Consider the following 17,010-nt stretch of genomic DNA (forward strand, 5'->3'; position numbering starts at 1 on the left):
GCTCATTCAGGTTGCTGGCAGAATGCAATGACTTGCAGCCATAGGACTGAAGAGCTGCGTGCCCAGACTGTACGTTCAAATGCAATTCACATATGACTATTTGTTTCTCCAAGGCCAGATGGAGAATTCTCTTGACTTCTCCTGTCTCAGATCTCTAGACTCTCTTTTTTTAAATAACAGGTTTGTTGGATTAGGTGAACCTCACCTAGGATAATCTCCCTTGTAATGAATTTAATCTGATTAGGGACCCTAATTACTTGTGCAAAATCCTTTCACCTTTTCCACATAACCCAACCTAGTTATAGGTGTGATATCCTATCAAGTTTGAAGGTCCTGCTCCCTCAAAGGGAGTCTTGGGGATCATTGTAGAATTCTCCTACCACACTGGGTAAAAGGAGAGTCCCTTTGTATTAGATATTGAAAACAGCAAACTTATCACATAAAGGAAAAATTATTTTTCTAGCTTTTTCCTCTTTAATTTTTAAATGATGTGTTTTTCTTATAGGAGATTAAAATATAACCCTAACTCAGAAATGGAAAAAACAGTCCTGCAGATTTAGTGAGCTGGGCTCCATCTTCATTGACCAGCTCTTTTGGAGGATTGTTACGGCTTGGGGATGGTTGTTTCCAACTCCAGTTAAATAATAATAGATTATATTCCAGGTTAAACAATTAAATGACTCCTAAATTGCACTGTTTGAGCCCGCTGAGCATCTCTGGCAGGTATGGGATTTGATTCTAAACATTATTTCGCCCCTTCTACCATTTTGCTGAGGTTTCTCCTTTGCCCTTGGATGTGGGGTATCTTTTTTTGGTGGGACCCAACATTCTCCTGTCAACAGTTGTTCAGCAGCCAGTTGTAATTTAGGAGTTCTCGCAGGGGAAGATGAGCACATGTCTTTCTACTCTACCAGATGGAGAAGCTATATATAGTCAGCAAAAACAAGACTGGGAGCTGACTGTGGCTCAGATCATGAACTCCTTATTGCCAAATTCAGAATTAAATTGAAGACAGTAGGGAAAACCAATAGACCATTCATGTATGACCTAAATCAAATCCCTTATGGTATACAGAGGAAGTGACAGACAGATTCAATGGATTAGATCTGATGGACAGAGTGCCTGAAGAACTATGGATGGAGGTCCATGACATTGTACAGGAAGCAGTGATTAAGATCATCCCCAAGAAAGAGAAATGCAAAAGGGCAAAATGGTTGTCTGAAGAGGCCTTACAAATAGCTGTGAAAAGAGAAGCAAAAGGCAAAAGAGAAAAGGAAAGATATACCCATTTGAATGCAGAGTTCCAAAAAATAGCAAGGAGAGATAAGAAAGCCTTTCTCAGTGATCAGTGCAAAGAAGTAGAGGAAAACAATAGAATGGGTAAGACTTGAGACCTCTTCAAGAAAATTAGAAATACCAAGGGAATATTTCATGCAAAGATGGGCACAATAAAGGACAGAAATGTGATGGACCTAACAGAAGCAGAAGATATTAAGAAGAGGTGGCAAGAATACACAGAAGAACTATACAAAAAAGATCTTCATGACCCAGATAACCACAATGGTGTGATCACTCATCTAGAGCCAGACATCCTGGAATGTGAAGTCAAGTGGGCCTTAGGTAGCATCACTACAAACAAAGCTAGCAGGGGTGATGGAATTCCAGTAGAACTATTTTAAAAAGATAATGCTGTGAAAGTACTACACTCAATAGCCACCAACTTTGGAAAACTCATCAGTAGCCACAGGACTGGAAAAGGTCAGTTTTCATTCCAATCCCAAAGAAAGGCAATGCCAAAGAATGCTCAAACTACCACACAATTGCACTCATCCCACACACTAGCAAAGTAATGCTCAAAATTCGCCAAGCCAAGCTTCACCAGTATGTGAACTGAGAACTTCCAGATGTTCCAGCTGGATTTAGAAAAGGCAGAGGAACCAGAGATCAAATTGCCAACATCTGCTGGATGATAGAAAAAGTAAGAGAGTTCCAGAAAAACATCTCAGTTCAGTCAGTTCAGTTCAGTTGCTCAGTTGTGTCCAATTCTTTGCGACCCCATGAATCGCAGCACACCAGGCCTCCCTGTCCATCACCAACTCCCAGAGGTTACCCAAACTCATGTCCATTGAGTCAGTGATGCCATCCAACCATGTCATCCTCTGTCATCCCCTTTTCCTCCTGCCCTTAGTCTTTCCCAGCATCAATGTCTTTTCAAATGAGTCAGCTCTTTGCATCAGGTGGCCAAAGTATTGGAGTTTCAGCTTCAATATCAGTCCTTCCAATGAACACCCAGGACTGATCTCCTTTAGGATGGACTGGTTGGATCTTCTTGCAGTCCAAGGGACTCTCAAAGGTCTTCACCAACACCACAGTTCAAAAGCATCAATTCTTTGGCACTCAGCTTTCTTCACAGTCCAACTCTCACATCCATAGATGACCACTGGAAAAACCGTAGCCTTGACTAGATGGACTTTGTTGTGAAAGTAATATCTCTGCTTTTTAATATGCTGTCTAGGTTTGTCATAACTTTCCTTCCAAGGAGTAAGTGTCTTTTAATTTCATGGCTGCAATCACTATCTTCAGTGATTTTGGAGCCCAACAAACTAAAGTCAGCCACTGTTTCCACTGTTTCCTCATCTATTTCCCATGAAATGATGGGATCAGATGCCATGATCTTAGTTTTCTGAATCTTGAGCTTTAAGCCAACTTTTTCACTCTCCACTTTCACTTTCATCAAGAAGCTGTTTAGTTCCTCTTCACTTTTTGCCATAAGGGTGGTGTCATCTGCATCTCTGATATTTCTCCTGGCAATCTTGATTCCAGCTTGTGCTTCTTCCAGACCGGAGTTTCTCAGGATGTACACTGCATATAAGTTAAATAAGCAGGGTGACAATATACAGCCTTGACGTACTCCTTTTCCTATTTAGAAATAGTAAAAGGTCTGTTGTTCCATGTCCAGTTCTAATTGTTGCTTTCTGACCTGCATACAGATTTCTCAAGAGGCAGGTCAGGTGGTCTGGTATTCCCATCTCTTTCAGAATTTTCCACAGTTTATTGTGATCCCCACAGTCAAAGGCTTTGGCATAGTCAATAAAACAGAAGTAGATGTTTTTCTGGAACTCTCTTGCTTTTTCCATGATCCAGCAGATGTTGGCAATTTGATCTCTGGTTCCTCTTTCTTTTCCAAAACCAGCTTGAATGTCTGGAAGTTCACGGTTCACATATTGCTGAAGCCTGGCTTGGAGTATTTTGAGCATTACTTTACTAGTGTGTGAGATGAGTGCAATTGTGTGGTAGTTTGAGCATTCTTTGGCATTGCCTTTCTTTGGGATTGGAATGAAAACTGACCTTTTCCAGTCCTGTGGCCACTGCTGAGTTTTCCAAATTTGCTGACATATTGAGTACAGCACTTTCACAGCATCATCTTTTAGGATAATTCTGCTTTATTGACTGAGCCAAAGCCTTGACTGTGTGGATTACAACAAATTGTGGAAAATTCTTAAAAGAGATAGGAATCCCAGAGTACCTGACCTGCTTCCTGAGAAATCTGTATTCAGGTCAAGAAGCAACCTTTAGAACCAGACATGGAACAACAGACTGGTTCCAAATTGGGAAAGGATTACATCAAGGCTGTATATTATCATCCTGGTTATTTAATTTATATGCAGAGTACATCATAAGAAATGCTGGCCTGGATGAAGCACAAGCTGGAGTCAAGATTGCCGGGAGCAATATCAATAACCTCAGATATGCAGATGACACCACCCTTATGGCAGAAAGTGAAGAACTGAAGAGCCTCTTGATGAAAGTGAAAGAGGAGAGTGAAAAAGTTAGCTTACAACTCAACATTCAGAAAACTAAGATCATGGCATGTGGTCCCATCACTTCATGGCAAATAGATGGGGAAACAATGGAAACAGTGAGAGACTTTATTCTGGGGGGCTCCAAAATCATTGCAGATGGTGTCTGCATCTATGAAATTAAAAGATGCTTGCTCCTTGGTAGAAAAGCTGTGACCAAACTAGATAGCATATTGAAAAGCAGAGACATTACTTTGTCAACAAATGTCCATCTAGTCAAAGCTATGACTTTTCCAGTAGTCATGTATGGATGTGAGAGTTGGACTACAAAGAAAGCTGAGTTCCGAAGAATTGATGCTTTTGAATTGTGGTGTTGGAGAAGACTAATGAGAGTCCTTGAACTGCAAGGAGATCCAACCAGTCCATCCTAAGGTAAATCAGTCCTGAATACTCATTGGAAGAATTGACGCTAAAGCTGAAACTCCAATGATTTGGCCATCTGATGCAAAGAACTGACTCTTTGTAAAAGACCCTGATGCTGGGAAAGATTGAAGGCGGGAGGAGAAGGGAATGACAGAGGATGAAATGGTTGGATGGCATCACTGACTCGATGAACATGAATTTGAGTAAGCTCCAGAATTTATTGATGGACAGGGAAGGCTGGTGTGCTGCAGTCCATGGGGTCACAGAGTCGGATATGACTGAGTGGCTGAATTGAACTCAAATTGCATTGGTAATGGAAAATCTATTTGATCTTGAAAAACAGAAATGGTAATAGAATATATATATAAGAAATAGATTTTAGGTTTTTTTTCCTCCCAAACACCATTTAGTGATTTTGAACAAAAATCCTGTTATAGGCCTGTGTCTATATATCCTGGTCAATTTTCCTCTGAGAGTAGAAAGGAGTTTTTTTCTCCTCTTTTGATATCTGTTTATAATACCACTACTAATGCTTTGCCATAAAATTAGTATATGGCTTCTTGTATGGGCATATCTTAAGTTAGGTTCTAGTTTAAGAAATATCTCCCTACATTTGGTTCCTAAGCTGTTAAGATCTAATTTTCAGCTCTATAGAACACACTGGTTAATAGTAAAAAAAAAATGAATTATTTATCAGTAAGTGCCTTCCTCAAATGCCCATACTTAGAGACTATATGCTGAAACAAATTGTTTATATTTATTAAAAGTGCTGTGTAAACCATGTAAGTATAGAAAAAATATCAATGTCAACTGTAGGTTTACAATTTGCTTCTATTTGATCTGAACAAACTTTGGAGTGTGTACATTCCATAAACCTTGCTTAAAAATAGTTTTTTTTTTTTATTAGTCTTTCATCCAAAGTTCTCATTGAAGAGACAAGTTTTAAGGATTGGTTGAATAGTTTACCCCGTAGACTGGGGGCGAATGGGGTTATGTGAGGTCAGTTTCAAAAGGCAGTCAGTCAGCTCCTTCTCTCTCTGTTTATCTGATGACACACAGATTTGTAGTTACCGAGCCAGAGGGTCAGAAGATGTCTCACCATCTCTGTGAATACTCTGGTCATATTAGTCCATCATCTGCCTATCACTCAACCTTTTCCAGCTCAGGCTTTCCACCTGACTCATCAGAAGGGACTCAGCAGCAAACTGCAAACCTCACTAAGATGCTAGCAACATTATTTCCACTCTCGAAACCTTTGAACTTGTTTCATTTTGGGGATTGGTCCAAGTCCGTCGGACAACCAAGTGGGAAGGGGCATTCACATTCCATTTACTCAGTACAGCAGACTGACCTTCACTGTGGATCTTATTAAAAAAAAAAATAAAAACTTTAATGAGAGCCCAGGGAGGCACAGGATGGCTCGAAGGCCATTTCTAGTAATAGCTTGGCTTTTTAGGGTCATTTCTTGCTCATATAGGTTATAAGGTTTTAGCTTTCTTTTAATATATGTTCTGGTACTTGGAAGAGATACTGAAAAAAATCTCCTTCCCTTTTAGGAGTAAGACATTTTCAGCAGTTAAAAATGTGTATTTCTGGGCTTTATGGATATATGATACTTATTAATTATAATACTTAGGATCTCATTTATTTAACAGTGTTTCTTACCAGTAAATTTCAGTTGCATTTCACTTTAGTGTTCTCATTCTTATTCTAATAGTTTTAGAATAGAAATTGAAGGAGGAAGATCAAAGTTTAATGTGCTCTTCCCTCTAAAACAGAAATATATTTTAAAATAAAGATTTGGATATTGCCAAATTGTTTTCCAGAAAGTTGGCAATATTTTAGACATTTATCCACAGGTGTAAAATATCTATTTCCCTGCATCTTAGCCATTTTTAAAGTTTTCACCAATTTCATAGGTAGCATGTATACACTGCTATATTTAAAGTAACCAGCAAAGACCTACTGTAAGGTACATGGAATTCTGCTCAGTGCTATGCGGCAGCCTGGATGGGAGGGGAGTTTAGGGGAGAATGGATACATGTGTATGTATGACTGAGTCCCTTCACTGTCCACCTGAAACTATCACAACATTGTTAATTGGCTATGCATGTCCAGTTACTCAGTCATGTCTGACTCTTTGCGACCCCATGGACTGCAGCCCACCAGGCTCCTCTGTCCATGGATTTCCCAGGCGAGAATACTGGAGTGGATTGCCACTTTCTTCTCCAGGGAATATTCCCGATTCAGAGACTCAACCTGCATCTACGTACATATCCTGCTTTGCAAGTGCATTTGTTATCACTGAGCCACCAGGGAAGTCCAATCAGCTATACCCTAATACAAAAAAAGTTTAAAGTAAAAAAACATTCATAGGCAGCAACTGAGAATAACATCACAAAGGCTCAAAGATTTGATACAAAAAGCACGTTAGAATTTTGAGGTGCAGTTGAAACAGGAGTGTGTGGAGGTGGTGAGAAATGAGATTAGATATGGGAAGAAACCAGATGGTTCTGGGTGATGTGAGGTGTGAGCTCACGTATGACGTTGAACCAAGGTTTGGGACTTTATCCTGAGGGAATAAGAATCATTGAAGGGTTTGAAGTGGAGTTGTGTAATCAGATATCATTTTAAGGGTCATTTTGGCAGCTGTGAGCAAGATGTATTGGAGGGGTTTCCATATTGGAAGCAGAATTTTTAGGAATTATTACTATATTCCAGATGGAAGATAACCTACACACACACACACACACACATACACATACATACACATACACAAACATCCACACACACAACCAGCAAGGTTTAAAGAAAATCAGAATGGTAGCTGAGGAAATACTTATTTCTGCCACTAAATTATTTTGTTTTTCTTAACCTCTTTAGTCTTTATGTGAGGTTTGAAGTTATAAATCTCAAACATATTCTTAAAACAGGAATTCTTGACTCCATGGCAACATCAAAATCCTGTGCTATTAAATGTGAAAATTTTCCCAAGACATGGGTTGAGGGCATTATATATATTTAAGGACCTTTTGGTATATTGAAAAAAGAGATATAGGAAGTACTACCTTGGTAGATTGATTTTTTTTTTAATGGCCTTAGTTTTCCACTCCTCCCTAATGTGCCTTTTGCAATATGACTTTACATTGAAAGATGAGGTTTATTTTTCTACCCCCTGTATCTGGGCTGGCCATGTGGCTTACTCTGGCCAATTTCATGATATGATAATATTTAGCTCTTAAACCTAGACCTCAAGAAGGCTTCTGCTGTTCTCTTCTGTCTTTGGGGACTCTGCTACCAGAGGTTAATCTGCTGGCATGTGAGAGACTGGTTGTCTTAACTAAGATTATTTTAGACCAGCCTGTTTCCATTTGACCTGCCAACAGACACATGGTTGAGTCCCACTGGGCCCAACTGAAATCAGCAGAATCAGTTAACCAACTCATAGACTCTTGAGCACATATGTTTCTTGTTATATGCCACTGAGATCTTATGCTTATTTGTTATTCCTATTGTACAGGTAAATTATAAAACCAAATTAGAGTGAAAATTATAATGATATATGACTTTTATGATTTTGGGAGACTTTAGGCAATCCAACAAAATAAAACAAAATTGAACCTGTATTCCATCTTTTAATTCTAGATTGTGCATTTCACCTCTTCTTGCATCTAAGTGATTGAATATTTCCTTTGGAATAAAAATTATAATCAATATTATTCACTATCTATAACTAATTAGTACATTTCATTTTTAAAAGATAATTTCATTTATTTTAGAAACCTGAATACATACATTCTAAAATTGAAATTGCAATCTGAAATGCCTATAGAGGCCAGGCATGCATCATGATTGAGTGACTCATGCTTGGTATAAAATACTAGGCAGTATGGGAGATTTGGCAGAGTGAAGGACATGTTTCCAATCCTTTAGGTATTACGTTCAATTTTTTAAGAATACTTCGCCAGCCAAAAACAACATACATGTGGATCAATTCAGTCCACAGGCTACCAGTTGATGACTTGTACTCTAAAATTTTGATTTCTGGCCTATGTTCAAGCACTGGCTCAAGCTTTACCTTTAATAGGCTTGAAGCTGAATTTTGTGACTAAAACAGTAGGAATGAAGGGTGAGTTGTTTTTTGTCTTTTACTACCTCCATCAGTCTTCCTATAGTAATCAGTATATGTTAAGTTGGTTCCAGCATCTTTCCTTTTTATTATTCATCCAGATGGAATAGAAAAGAACTAAGTCTTCCAGAAAAGTAGGTAAAACACCCTCATTCTGGAAGGCCTATCTCTGGTTAGTACCTAGAAAGAACTATTGTGGCTGTGGTAAATCTAAAGCTCACCTTCCCTCTGGTGTGAAAAAGAGGTGCTGAGCTGGCGCAAACTCGCGGTGCCTTGTCACAGCTATCCCGACCTACCCTGATGTAGATCTTGTAAGCAGACTCCAAGAGCTGGCTCTTCATGTTTTTCACACAAGGTTTCAGGTTAGCTACAAGACATTTTTCTCCCTGGATATGACAAGAGGTAAAAACAAACTTTGATTTAAATGTCCTTGTCCTCTTGAGCATGGTTCAGAGATTCAGGAAAATTGAATATCCAGCTTATTTAGAGTGAATTCATTAACAATATATTTCAGAGTCCTTGCCATTTTGTTCCCTCTATCTCTCTCCTTACCCCTCACATACATGCATGCATATGTATGCACACACACACAACAGCTCTGACAGTAAGAGAGATTTTTCAAAAGAAATTTTAAAAGCGGATTCCCTAAAAAACACTTTCAGAGCTATGAAGTAGGAAGATGCAGAAAAGAAATGTTGAAGAAGAAAATTATTTTGCAATTGTGTTAGTAGTTTTAATTGCAGAGTACGCTGGAGAGAGAATAATGGTGGCCACAATACCTAGTGATTTAAGAAGCAATGTGGTAGGGTGCTGGTTTTCAAATGCTCCCGTGGCTTCTCATGGTTTGCAGAGAAAGGATGTTGTTAGCACAGAGTGTAATAGCTACTAAGTAAATAATTGTGTGTGGCAGGTACATGGTCAGTCATGTCTGACTCTTTATGACCCCATGAACTGTAGCCTGCTAGGCTCCTCTGTCTAAGGAATTCTCCAGGCAAGAATACTGGAGTGGGTTGCCATTTCCTTCTCCAGTGGATCTTCCCTACCTAGGGATTGAACCTGCATCTCCTGCACGTCCTGCACTGGCAGCAGATTCTTTACCTCTTGTACCATCTGGGAGAGTAGTAAATATAAATGTTACATGGTTGACATTGTTGATATAGACCATGTAACAGAATTCTGTCACAGAATCCAGATAATCCAGATATAATTTCTCTTAATTTTATCAACCCCAGTTTGAGTAACCTTTTTATTCTTTGAGTTAATTAAAAAAAATAGGTAAAACATTTACTGCATCTATCAATAAAAGTCTGTTACCTATGACATTTTAGTTTTAATTTAGTTAACTCTGTAGAAAGCAACTTTTGAATCTCCTGGCTGGTTATAAGCAATTTATTCATTTATTTACTCATTCAAATAATATTTATTCAGTGTTTTAGGCACAGTGCTGGGCACTGGAAGATTGTAATAACTCATTTTCCTGTTATTATGGAATTTGTGTTCTAGTTGGGAAAAAATATTTCATTTAAAAATAATTAATAAGTAAATGAATAAAAGGACAATTTCAAATTGTGAAAATTGTTATAAAGGAAATAAAGATAATATGAAGGAAAGTAAAGAAATGGGAATTGGAATGATTTCATTAATCCATAGTGAAATAAGTCCTCTCTGAACAAAGTAATATTTTTGCAGTCATCTAATGTTTAAAAAGAAACCACCTAGAGATCAATTTTCAGTAATGACAGATTAATTTGTTTTCTACCACCCCTCCCACTGGGAATAACTATAAAGCTGGAATAAATAAAAGCAGTATATTTAATGGCATTAGAGAGATAGCAAGATAGTGAAGATGTGTAAGGAAATACCTAGAAATGAGTCCAGTATTTGGCATTAGTTTTCCCCTTGAGGCATTTGCTGATTCATAAGTGGCAGCTGAGAAACTGAAGTTAAAACCTCGGCTTAGAGGATAAATTGAGCTGAGATTTTAGCAGTCTCTGGGTATTGCTAGTGTTTGGACCTCTCTGAAGTAGAGAGGCCCTGCTAAGCACCTCTTAGTTGGAAGTTTTTAGTTGGAACCCCAAAGCGCTGATACCTAGGAGAAAGGGTATGCTGTAATAAACCACCCCCCAAATAATGGAGGCCCAGTCTTAAATTAGCTCAATGCCTGATTACATTATGGTGATCTCTTACTAGCCTAGTTGTGTGCCCAACAATTGTATATCTTCTCTGATGAAAGATAACGTTATTCAGAGATTTCACAATATTTAGCATTCAGTCTAAAGTAACTAGATGTATAGAAAGATAAGAACTGAATGAAAGCCAAGAGAAAAAAATCCTTGTATAGTATTGTATATGTATGGTACATACCTTGTATAGGTATGTACAATAAAACATACCTATAGAAGTTTCAAATATTGAAATTATGATATTATCAAACTTGGAATTATTATGATTAATATGTTTTATAAGTTAAAAATACAAGTATTTTGATAGAGAAGTATAAATTATAAGAAAAATAATTGGTAGAATTTCTAGAAATTTTTGTCTGAAAAGGCAATAACTGAAATTAAGAATTCAAAAATGGTTTAATATCAGATTACTCACAGCAGAAGAGAGAACTGATTAACTGGAAGATAGATAGGAAGGAAATATTCAGACTGAAGCACAGAAAGGTGAAAGGATGGAAAACATAGAACACATATGTTATATGAAACATGGTGGAAAATTTCAACATATGTAATTTTAGTCCCAGATTGAGCAGAGAGGGACAGGATTTGACAAAAATTACACTCAATCAGATAACTGCTAAAAAAGATTTAAAGTACATTCAGGAAGCCGCAGTCAGCCCTAAGCTGGATGAATACAATGACAACTGTACTTAGAGAGGATGCAATCAAACTGCTGAAAAACCAAAGGCAATATTGTAACCAGTTAGAGGAAAAAGGCGTAATATCTTCAACAGAGCAAAAATTAGACTGACAATGGAATGGTCTCTTCAAAGTACCAAGAGAAAATAATTTCCAATCTAGAATTCTCTACTCAATGAAATATCCTTCAAAAAATAAGCAAAATTAAGACATTTTCAACAAAAAGTGACACAAGCTGTCACCAGCAAACTCAAGCTAGAGAACACTAAAGGGTATTCTTTAAGCAAAGGAAATGATCATAAATGGAAGCATAGAGCCACAGGAAAAAATACAGGACTCTGGAGAGCGAAAATGTGTGAATATATGAATATTGATGGGAAAAAAACAGCATTGTTTATGAAAGCATGAAAACAATCAAGTACTTCTTGTGCAGTATAATTATTTTATACACACGTCCTCATAACTGTGTGTGTCTTGCATATTGTGGTATGTAGTACATACATATATATGTGTGTATACATATATTCTATACAGTGTGTGTTACCAAAAATCTGTTCTAGTTACTATGCCTTCAAAATTTTGTGGCCTAATATGATTGCGGAGAAGGCAACGGCACCCCACTCCAGCACTCTTGCCTGGAAAATCCCATGGATGGAGAAGCCTGGTAGGCTGCAGTCCATGGGGTCGCTAAGAGTCGGGCACAAGTGAACGACTTCACTTTCACTTTTCACTTTCCTGCATTGGAGAAGGAAATGGCAACCCACTCCAGTGTTCTTGCCTGGAGAATCCCAGGGACGGAGGAGCCTGGTGGGCTGCTGTCTATGGGGTCGCACAGAGTCGGACACGACTGCAGTGACTTAGCAGCAGCAGCAGCAGCAATATGATTGCAGCATATATTTTGCTCACAATTGGGGCATGGATTGGCAGAGATAGTTTAGCTCTGCTCAAATCGGAATCAGCTAGAGTGGCTCAAAGTCTGGGAAGCACGATCATCTGGAGGCTTGCTCTCATATCTGGCAATTGATGCTGGTTGTTGGCTGAGACCTTTCCTGGGGCTGTTGACTTTGCCCCATATGGCAAATAAGTTCCAGGAGGAGCTGCCTCACACACACACACACACACACAGACCTAATGAAAGATTATTAGGTTATTCTATGCAGAGGAAAACAGCAGTACTAGCGTCCTGAGGTAGGAATTACTCAGTATGTTTGAGAGACAGAAAGAAGAGCAGTGAGACAAAATAGGGGACACAGTGATATGAGATATTGTTGTGGCTGGTTAAGGGACGCAGGTGAGAGTGTTTCCACTTCCAGTCAAGAAAATGGTACCACGGGTGCTATCTGGTGTACTGGCTTGTACAACCCTACATGTATCGCCTACATAAGGATTCCCAGGAAGAGGAGATAATGTGTTAGGTAATGGGATATTTTCTTTGTGAATATATGTTAAAAACTGTATTAAAAATTTATCATCATGAACATTCTGATTTCTGTTTTTAAAAACACCTTTAGATTTAAGAACAACAAAGAAGTGTTCTGAGTACACCATATTGGGTAAATAACCTGGTCCTTTGTTATACTAATTCTATACAACGTCACCTGCCAAACATATTGTAGTCATCACTGAAATCTCACTGGGGGAGATGTCATCGGCCATGATACACTGAGGATTCAACGATATCCTAATCTGAACCCAAACCATGCAAGATTACTGACAACTCATTCTTAGTAAAATATACTACTTTGTTTTAAAAAGAAATAATCCATCCTAAATAAAAATAATGAAATGATACTGGAAAAAGATTCCTGCCCCTACCCCGACTCTTTCACCCTCATCTCACTTTTAGGCCAAGCAGCTGAAGAGACTTAAGACCATACTACCTTCAACATAAATGGACTTGAAATATCAGTATGGAGCAAAAGAAAAAAAAAAATTGCAACAAAAAGAATAAAGTACTTTTTCCTTCCATAGGGTCTAACTCTGTAGACTTTAATTGGATTATTAAACCCAGAGAAAAAGGCCCTTTAGCTGCTTTCAAAGTGCATCGACAGACACACTTTGCAATTGTTCGGCTTAAACGCCTTGCCTTAATGGCTTTAATAATACATTAAGTTTTCTGGCATAAGAGAAATTCCTTCAGAATTGTCCAATCCATATAAACGAAGAATTACTGGAGTGCCCTGGGGCCATAATTTGATTTACAAACTGAAAGAGTCTTGTCTTTTGTGGGATTCCTTGGTGTTGGAACAAGATAACGTTCTTCTTCCCTGGCGAGTCCATTTTGGGGGTCTAATCTATCTTTCTTCTGCCTGGAATCTTCATTCCTCTTTCAGGATCTAGCCCAAGGAAGCTTGAGAATCCAGTAGGAATCACCACATAGATTTTTCCAGTGAGTTCTCAAATCTCCCAGGCTAGTCACTCTTTGCTGTGGGGTCCTGCAGCAAGTAATTCTTAGAGAACATTTCATTGCTTTGTAATTCATCATTATTCTTTACCTAGGTGGTCAGTTCTTTAAGAACAGAAACTATTGGTTCTTCTCTTTCATTGAGGGCAATGGCACCCCACTCCAGTACTCTTGCCTGGAAAATCCCATGGACGGAGGAGCCTGGTAGGCTGCAGTCCATGGGGTCTCGAAGAGTCAGACATGACTGAGCGACTTCACTTTCACTTTTCACTTTCATGCATTGGAGAAGGAAATGGCAACCCACTCCAGGGTTCTTGCCTGGAGAATCCCAGGGACAGCAGAGCCTGATGGGCTGCCGTCTACGGAGTCGCACAGAGTCGGACACGACTGAAGCGACTCAGCAGCAGCTTCAGCACCATTCCAGGTGCACAAAGGTGGCCTGAGAGAAGCCTGCTGAACCAGGCTCTGAGCTCCAACATGCAGTTACACAATCTTCACATAGCCCATGCTTTTTGTTACAATATCCTTTATTAGCCATGACATGATCATTGAGTTGCAATGAGTATTAAGGAAAAGTACAGATTGATTATCTGACAGGGCAAAATGTCATGACACTTTCAAAATGATTCATTGCAAACAAAAGCAGTCAGATAAAACACTATAACTGAAATCCATTTTTTGAAGTAGATGTGTTGACAAAAAAAATTATCCTGGATTATCCCCCCACAATAAAGCATATGTTATTTGATTTCCTGTCACAATTAGGGGAATTGATATGTAACATGTAACACTGTTCAACTTGTTTTCTTTTCCATCACCCCCTGGTTCAACTGACTCTCAATACAAGTAGTTTGAACCAATGAGTATATTATGACAGTGAAAATGAAAATTATTCCAGCTATGAAAGGTGCTTTGTGCTTCACGTTAAAAATGAAAAAAGACAAATAGATTATTGATAGACATCTGCCTCTGGGGTGGCAATCTTCTGTATATTGCTTCACTTTATTTTATGAGGATTAGAACTAAGTCTAAATGCTAAAAGATTTTCATAAGAATAATTTTTATAGTCACATGAATAAAGTAATAGAAGCTACAACAATCAAAATGATGACAAATACTGATTCTTATTTGCAAACAAGCAAGCTTTTAATCTATTCAAAATAGAAATAAAAGTTTTGCTTACAGTATAACATTTACTTCATTAGTTTTTGTCTGAATATGGCATTACTTTTGAAATTATTTTTAAAATTTCCAACAAAAATAAAGAGCCACTTTAACTTTATAGTGTACCGTAATGTACAAATAAATTATGTTGGTGTAAAAGGAAACTGTAAAAAACAACTGGTAAATAGTTGAATTGCAGGCAGGAAAGGAAAACCCAACACCAACGAAAGTAGTAAGATAGGAGGGTGGACACAAGCAATGTGGTCATAATGGCCTGAACAACTGAAAAAAGCCAGCAGGAAGTACAGAAGTACAGAAGAGCACTAAAAGACAGTTACTGGCTAATACCCTTGTTGTTACATTAATTTGAATGTATATAATTTGTTGCATATTTAATACAGTTTATTATAGTTGAATCTAACCATAATATTTTATTAATTGTATTACAGGCATGACTATGTTAAAGAAATAAAGAGTACATGCATATATCCTTTTGGTAGTCTAGTTAAGACCGCTACTTCTGTTCTGTTAATTCTTTTCTCAGAGAACAAAGAAAGTTACATTGTGAACACATTCCCTGACACTTACAGAATATCCTTAGGTGTGAATTGGCTGGGTGTGCACCAACTCAGCTGTAGTACACACTACAAGTCTGTGTGTGTGTTAGTCGTTCAGTTGTGTCTGACTCGCTGCAACCCCATGTACTGTAGCCCACAGTCCATGGAACTCTCTAGGCAGGAATACTGGAGTGGATAGCCATTCCCTTCTCCAGGGGAATCTTCCTGACCCAGGGATCAAACCTAGGTCTCTGACATTACAGGTGGATTCTTTAGCATCTGAACCACCAGGAAAGCCCACACACTACAAACTGACTTCTAAGCACATTGCATCAATTTATATTCCCACTAGCTTTTATAAAGTTTTGGCTTCTCAACAATATTGACATACTTGGTACATCTTTTTCATTTTTAGTCTTTCTAGGAGTCTATAGTTATATCTTTGGAGAAGGCAGTGGCACCCCACTCCAGTACTCTTTCCTGGAAAATCCCATGGATGGAGGAGCCTGGTAGGCTGCAGTCCATGGGGTCATTAAGATTGAGCGACTTCACTTTCACTTTTCACTTTCATGCATTGGAGAAGGAAATGGCAATCCACTCCAGTGTTCTTCCCTGGAGAATCCCAGGGATGGGGGAGCCTGGTGGGCTGCCGTCTATGGAGTCTCACAGAGTCGGACACGACTGACGCGACTTAGCAGCAGCAGCAACAGCAGCAGAGTTATATCTTACTTTGCTTTCAATTAGTATTTTTTAAAAGAGAGATAACTCTGATAGTAATATGGATTGCACAGGGGAGAGGACATAATGGCTACAGAATGAGCAGGCCTTGGAGCTTGGCCTTCTCATAGAAGGTAATAGCAGAGTATCTGAGGTTGAAAGGCAGGATAACTAGAAGGATGATAATACCATTTTTGCTTTTAAAAATCATTTATGTGAGTTCTCTTAAGTTTTATATGCATGTAACTATTTCATTTTTATATAGCTATGATTATTATAGAAATATTGGCATTGCCATTTTTAAAATGGGGATGTAGCCAAATAAATGCTTTTGGGGAGAAGATGATGAGGGTACCTGAGTTTGAGGTATAATGAATACTTCACATGGGGTTACCATGGTTTTGGACATCTCAGATAACCATTCCCAGATCATTAAAAACCGTAGTTTAAAAAAAAGGTAAGGTTTAATTCTTACAAGCCATGTTGTAATAATAAATCAAAGTAGGCTTTGAAAAAGATATCAAAAACCACTAAAGGGATTTACAAAAGAATAGCTTTCTGAAAGGCTAGGTCTGTAGGCTACTACCCAATTTTTTGTAGTGTGTTTTTACTCTACTAATGCTGAATTCTGCAGATAATTACATAAATTTTATGTAGAGCTAAAGTCAAATTTTGGGAAAAGGGTGAGTTATTTGGTAAAGTGTGGTTAGATGGCCATTTTCTGAGAGAATTGTCTGTTACAGGAATAGATGTTTGGACAGAGTTCCTAATTTTTTCAAAAAACTTCAGGAGAATTTATCCACACTTTCATAGAAAACTCAAGCAGTATTAAAATTTGATTGTTCTTTGATTGCCACTAATCAGCCTATTTTTTTTTAATTTACTCACATAAATGAGTCCTTAAATAATTAGAGGAATTTCAAGTAATATACTTACATACTGGCTCTACACA

This window comes from Bubalus bubalis, chromosome 10 (assembly GCF_019923935.1).
Source record: "Bubalus bubalis isolate 160015118507 breed Murrah chromosome 10, NDDB_SH_1, whole genome shotgun sequence".
NCBI classification, from domain to species: domain Eukaryota; kingdom Metazoa; phylum Chordata; class Mammalia; order Artiodactyla; family Bovidae; genus Bubalus; species Bubalus bubalis.